The sequence below is a fragment of the Sceloporus occidentalis genome, unplaced genomic scaffold (assembly GCF_023333645.1).
Source record: "Sceloporus occidentalis isolate IW3139 unplaced genomic scaffold, rSceOcc1.0.p SCAF_16, whole genome shotgun sequence".
In the NCBI taxonomy this organism is placed as follows: Eukaryota; Metazoa; Chordata; class Lepidosauria; order Squamata; family Phrynosomatidae; genus Sceloporus; species Sceloporus occidentalis.
This window is the reverse complement of record NW_028316996.1, coordinates 5,164,734-5,172,040: the sequence shown is the minus strand read 5'-3', so window position 1 is coordinate 5,172,040 and position 7,307 is coordinate 5,164,734. Positions and strand designations below refer to the sequence as shown.

Here is a 7,307-nt window from a genome sequence, read left to right as displayed (position 1 = left end):
AGTGTAACTCAGCCTTGGTCATTAAAGGTCATAGACGGTTTTCCCCATTGTTATGTACTAAAATGGAATGGAATCTTAACCCCTTAAGGACCAGGCTGATCTTTTCTTTTTGTACCCTTCATGTAACTAATTTGGGATATGCGCAATCCAATTTTTCAATTTAGAATTTTGGCATGTGGTTATTCTGTGTCAGGGTCCCAGTTCACAGGGTATTTCAATTGCTAGTATTTTAACTATTTTGATGCTCTAATTCTCCTACCAGCTTTCGTTAAACTTTGTGGTAGTAAAGTTTTTGAGATTTTTTTCAACACACATTGTTCTTCAGGTATGAAATTTACAGTTCCTGATATGTCACTGTCAAACACCCCAAATGTGTTCAGAAACTTCTCCTGAGTACACTGATATCCAGTAAATCAGAAGGGGCAGGTTACAAGAAAACCTGTCCTTTCCGCAAGAAGGGATTTGATCTAGTACTGTTAAGAGAACCTTCAGCCACAAAATAGACACAGGGGACACTTGTAAGTGCAAATATATGGGATAGATACAGAGCCAAATTTAGGGCCACAAAATGGCGCAATAAAAAAAATCTAAAGGATGAAGCAGGAGCAAAAAGGAAAAAATGTGCAACTGTGTGTTACAGCTCATAGCTTGAAGCAGTTGCCGATGCAGAGTGCAGGTTTTCCAAGGCAATATGGACAATAGAACGTGGTGCCTGTTGTAGCATATTCTGCATTTTTGGGGGTTCTGCTTGGGGAATTTTAAAAATAAAATGGGTAACCCCAATACTGCTTTCCTCCATCCCCACTCGGGGACCAGGTACATCTTGGTACAAGATCCACGAAATGACCTGGAGCCGAAGCTGCAAAGAAGACAGTAGCATTCCAGGGTTTGCTTTTTGTGCAACAAAAAAGCATTATATGTTGCAATTTGCATCAGATAAATTGCATCCTTCTTGTACCAGGCCTTTGTCTTCCTCATAATGAGGTATTGCTGTAGAAGCTGATCTGACAGATCAACTCCACCTATGTTCCTGTTATAGGCCTTGATGCACACTGGCTTACTAGCAAACCCAGCTCTGCCACTGACAGAAACATCCGCAGTCCTCTCATCGTGGATGGTGCTTAGCATGCATACTTCTTTTCTGTCCCTGGACTTAAATGCCAAGAGCTATCCGTGGCACAGAGCCTTTGTTCATAATGGGGAATATTATGCCCCATACAATTTTGGCACTGGCTCCCAGATGTTCAGAGCAACCTGGAGGGCTATCCTTTCTTTCATATACAGCGAAGGACTGGTTATACCCAGTCTCGCCCTTGCAGTGCTTATACAACTTTACCTGAAGCACTTGGAAAGAATAAACTGCTTGAATCCCAACCTTCCCTTATACTTAATCAGAGATTAATCCACACAGAGATTCCCTCCAGATGTATAAGCCTCCGCAAACCTGTCAGGGAGGTGGGTAAACAGGGGGCAGATTTTATACAGCCTGTCAAACTGAGGGTGCTCCCTAGGGGGGCACAGGCTGTAGTCACTAAAATACCTTCCCCTAGCAATAAACTGAGTGTAAATGGGGGTACTGCACATGGGGTTGGTGCTCTAGTAGGAGCGGATAAATATTTTTTTATAATGTCCATTAGCATAGTTAATATCCCGTTAATGACCGTTTTTCCATCATGTGCCTGGCATGTCATTGGTAATTGAGGGGTTACACTGGATATAAAATTATTTTTCATAGATTTAATATTGTATTATACTTTTTTTCTGTACCTATATAAAATTATTTTTTCTGAAAATCTCAATAAAAACTTATTGCATTGAAAAGTCTACACACCCCTGTTAAAATCCCAGGTTCTTGTGATGTTAAAGAATGAGACAAATATAAATCATGTCAGAACTTTTTCCACCTTTAATGTTACCTATAACGTGAACAATTCAATTGCAAAACAAACTGAAATCTTTGAGGGGGTGGAAATAAAAACCCACAATAACCTGGTTGCATAAGTGTGCACACACTCTTATAACTGGGGCTGTTCAGAATTAACCAATAACATTCAAATAGAAGTCATTACACACCTGCCATCATTTAAAGTGACTCTGATTAATCATTTAATAAAGTTCAGCTGTTCTAATAGGATTTACCTGACATTTGCTTAGTTGCATCCCTAGGCGGGTGCCTACTTTGCCTAAAGGTGGCGCCAGCCTTGCAGGCTGGCCCTCTGTTCTATGATGCTGGCCGGGCACTTTAAACAGAGGTTCTTCGCCATGTTGTTCTTATGTGCTTGTGAGTTTCCTTATCTATTCAGTGCAGTGGTCTGTACATGTTGACATCTGACGCCTAAGTTACAAGATATATAACTATACTTAACTAATTAACCCTGTCGTGACCGGGCCCAGGAGTCATATTATTAAAATACTCATCGCCCTCATCACACCTATCAAAAAGAACACTTCACTTACACTAACATGTTTATCTGTAAAGCCTTGCTGTTTCACATGCAGGAGCATGAAATGGCAGGTGGAAGTGGCTGTAGTATTTTAAATTCTCAAATTATGCAATTACTTTTGCAGTGATTTTTTACGGTTTGTGTTTTTAGATAATATAATCTAAATATTTTTTTCCCAAATAAATCCAATGCTATTTTATTGTGTATGTCAGTATCTTTGTTTATTGCAGTTTTTTTTTCTAACGTACTACCAGATTTTTTTTCTATTTGTTGTATGCAGTGAGCAATATTTTAAATCACATGTTGCTGTATAATGGACGTAAGATTAAACATATTTCCAACAAAATATTGCTTTCTGGTCGTTTTAGCGAAATTGTTGTGTCCTTCAATTCAGTTTAAGGTTTCAAACTGATTCACACATATGAATATTTTAATGGGTTATGGCTATATAGATAGATGTTCTTTAACCTTGTATAAATCAGGAATAGGTTAAAGGGGTTACAGGAAAATGTTACATGACTGCATTCTGTATCTTACCTTTCACCATAGAGCTTCATATTGTTAAACAGTTGGGCTTTTCACTTTGCTGTGACAGAAGCATTTTACCTTGGGGCTGAAAAAGTAATAATTGAAAACCTTACTTGATCAGTGATGTAGATCAAAAACTAGGAGCCATTTAACATTAGTAGTGTTAGCTAAGGTATCAAAGTCATCTAGTGCTTGCGTTAAATCAGGTGTGTTATATATAAAAATATTTTCAGCAATGTCATTTTTCTTTACGTGCTTCAGGCCCCCAAGATCCTTAATCTGGCCTTGGTCACAACACTGAATTAAGTGGATCGGTACTATCCTGCTTTTTGTATGTTTTCTGTGCAAAATGTCTTATTTTTTAAGTACTTTTACATTACTATTATTATTATTTTATTGACTTTTTGGGCCCCAGCAGATTGTGTAGCACTATTACAATGAGCGGATAATACCAAATTAACAGTGTTCTAAAATGAACAAGGGAAAACAGGGTGCTGCTAGCTCTTGCCATCATACATTCCATCAGGACTTTGCTGCTAATCCCCTCACCAACCAAGTAGCCTTCCATTCAGATCCTGACCATGGCCTGCCATGCTTAGCATCTGAGGGCAAAGAAGATCATTCATAGGAAGTCTTATAATTGTAGACACACATTCCTTCCCCCAATCTGTATAACTCACTTTATCACAGACAGCCATCGGTCAGTTGTGCTGCTACCTTGTCAGAGCTACTCAGTGGTCCTCTTTCTTGATGCCTTGAATGATTTCTGCATTATTGACCCTTTAGTTTGTGTTCTTGTTCCTGAACCTGAACTATCTGTCCTGACTACATCTCTAGATTTGCCCCCCCCCCTTAGTACCTTGCTTTTTAAATTGCTATTGTTGTGACTAATCCATATCATGGAAATATGACTACCACATTGTTATCATAGTTTGTAGTCTGCATCAGTATGCACTTCCCTCACTCCTGGGCTTCAGGCTGGTAACCCCACTATTACAGATTAAAGGGTATATTCACTAAGCCAAGAGTCTTCTGAGTAGTAGGGCTGATGCAAAGCAGTGTCTAATATTGCTTTCATTTTCAAGCAAAAAGAAAAGTTTATGATTTTACAAGTACTGTACAAAAAAGCAACACGTTGTTATTGTAATCAAACAATTAACAAAGGGTTATTTACAGAGAATATCCTTGCATTACAAGTAAACACTTGACTCTCATTCCAACAGGATAGTGTAATTGTTACAAGAAAATGGAAATGTAGTTATTTGAAATGCAAGATTGAATCTCTTTCATTTCAATAGTATTCATGAAAATATTAACAAACTGCCCTTGACAGACAGTAATCATCTACTGTATAGAAATATGTGTGCACAAAAGTAACATACAAAGGGATATTAAAATAATAATGTTTTTAATTTTTAACCATGTAGGATCAGTGTGCCTGCCAAAGTATCTTCTTGGTAAACATGAATTTGCAATGTACCTTATTTATACTACAATGTATATTTTTAAGAGTAAAATGGCAATGATAGGTATGTGTGCTATAAAAAGATTTAGCTGGTGTAATAAAAAATGTACATATGATGTATATTATATTGTAAGCATGACCGGCCCTACAATGGAGCCGAGTGGGGCAATTGCCCCAGGTGGCACTTTTCAAGGGGCAGAACTTTGCTGCTTTTTTTTTTTGAAGCGGAGGAGAGAGGGGCGCCGAGTGGTTTTCGCCCCTCTCTCTCTCCTCTGCCAGCCCTCTAGCTCAGTCTCGGTGCCGGCTTGTAATGCTGAGCGCCGGAAGTGACGTCAATTTCCGCCGCTCAGCATCACAAGCTAGGACCTTGGCAGAGCAGTGAGACTCGCCACAGGACTGTATAAAGGTAAGTACAAAGGGGGAGAGGGAATAGCGTAGATAATAGGAAGGAAGGGTAGATAATGGCGTCGGCGAAGTTTAAAATGCCGCCCCTGGCGGGGGGGGCAGCATTTTAAACTCCGCCCCAGTCGGCATTAAGTCTTGGGCCGGCCCTGATTGTAAGTGTAATAAATAAATTCAATGTGATATGTTGTATTTGATGTCTTTTTTTAAGATTCATTGTTATTAGGTTGCTGTGATAAAGGATGACAACATTACTTACTGAAGGTAAAAATAAAAGTATTGATACACAGATGTTTTATGTAACACAATTTGGAATATACTGTACTATAGGCATAATTTGCTGAACTTATTTATAACCTTCATATAACCAAAACCTCTCATTTATATTATGTTTATATACTTGTTGCCAACTTTATTAGGGTGAGAAGCGCAGACAGTATTTTGTTTTTTGTATACATTGTACAGCCAACACACTGTATTTGCAGCATGCTCACACTGTTTGGTAGGCCTCATATTATACATTTGTATTATTTGAGCCTGAGACTAGCTTAGCGCACCGACATTTTTTCTTTTCCCTGTTTGCACATATTTGAGGTTGTTGGCTCCTCATTAGTCTGGTTGCAGCTTGCTGTCCAGGGGTTAAATGGGAGGAGGTTTAATTGCACCTCCCCCAACACATTAATTTGGTTTTGGTAGCAGTATAAACTGCTTTGTGTGCCCACTATGTAGGAGGTGAGAGTAGGTTCTCACCCTATTGAGAGTGTGCCTTGACGTGGCGGGTGAGCTTAATTATGCTTTGGCCAATTCATATAACCAAAACCTCTCATTTATATTATGTTTATATACTTGTTGCCAACTTTATTAGGGTGAGAAGCGCAGACAGTATTTTGTTTTTTGTATACATTGTACAGCCAACACACTGTATTTGCAGCATGCTCACACTGTTTGGTAGGCCTCATATTATACATTTGTATTATTTGAGCCTGAGACTAGCTTAGCGCACCGACATTTTTTCTTTTCCCTGTTTGAACTTATTTTATGCACACACTAAAGATGAACACTCATGTGAGGCATTGCACAAGCCAAATATTTCAGAGGTAAAATATAAATGTATATAGAATTTATATAGATGTAGCATGAACAGACATTTAGGGCAACACATCACTATGGCACATTTACATCTGTATACTGAAGTTACCATTTCATCCATCTTGTTTATCTTGCACATGAAATGTGGCGACTTTCCCACAAAGCAAAACATTTTTTATTCCGCACATTTCATAACTTATTTCCAGAAAAGGTTGGACATGTCTTAAATGAAAATGCTTCAGTCTTAACAAAGCACTATCAAAGGAGGCTAATTAACAATTAACCCTGAGTTTAATAGAAACAGAAGCAGATAAAATTATCAAATTCCATCTTGTTTATTAGTTTTCAAGACTAAAATACAACATAAACATGCATCTTGCAAATAATCAACGTATATAAGATGAGGCACTCCCTACCAGTAATGTCAATTAATGAGCAAATAGTCCACAATTCAACAGAAAAATACAGATAACCTTCAGAGACATGCCCATTATGAAATTGTGTAAATACGGCACTATAATAAGATCTTATCATAATAAAACAGTTGTATTCTGTCTTTTAATTTAAACCATACAGCTAACCTGAAAAAAATTAATAGTGGAAAAAAGGAAAACCATAGGGGTCTGTGGATTATGCTATTTTTACCAGTGAATTATGATGGCTTTGAAGAAGCTATGATTGCCAATTTAAGCAACTGGACATTTCTAGCACCCTCTAGACAATACTCTAGTGGAAAGACTATTGCCTCACTCTGAAAGGGTGGAATACATGACAAACCTTCACATTGTGAAAATGTCATTTATTTGAAAAAGACACATTTTATTGAAGATTATTGAATTTTATCCAGAAACAAATTACAGGGTCTTACTACAATTATTTTCCAAGACTCTTGGAAATAGTTGTCAGGCTCCATTTTACTGCTAAAAACTCTAACAAACTTTTCAGAGGAAAAATGGCTCATTATGATAATAAAGATGTATACACGCATTGGGTAATCATTAAAATAATTAAACTAACATCATATAGATATTATAAATTCATACAGACCAAAGCTGAACTCAGAAGGTAGATGATCTCATGAGTCATGATGAAGCATCTCATTAAAAAATAATAATAAAAAAAAATAAATTAAAAAAAATATATATATACTGGATGCAGGCTTACTGGAATCCTGTATAGGAAACATTGCCATATAAACTTACACTTAATTCTCTAATAAACGTGATATATGCCTTTTAAAACATGTAATAGATAGAAAGATAGATAGATAGATAGATAGATAGATAGATAGATAGATACTGTGTATATATACAGTATATATATATATATACCATATTTTAGATTAACTGTTACAAAGCTTTACTTCCTCGAAGGTAAGC

The 7,307-nt window shown here is 37.2% G+C and overlaps 1 non-coding gene across 1 annotated transcript; it reads right to left on the bottom strand.

Moving 5' to 3' along the window:
• Window positions 1-397: 397 nt before the first annotated feature.
• Window positions 398-528, bottom strand: LOC149302962 (small nucleolar RNA SNORA35). Its single transcript, XR_016272065.1, has one exon. It is a non-coding gene; the product is annotated as a small nucleolar RNA SNORA35 (small nucleolar RNA).
• Window positions 529-7,307: the final 6,779 nt, after the last annotated feature.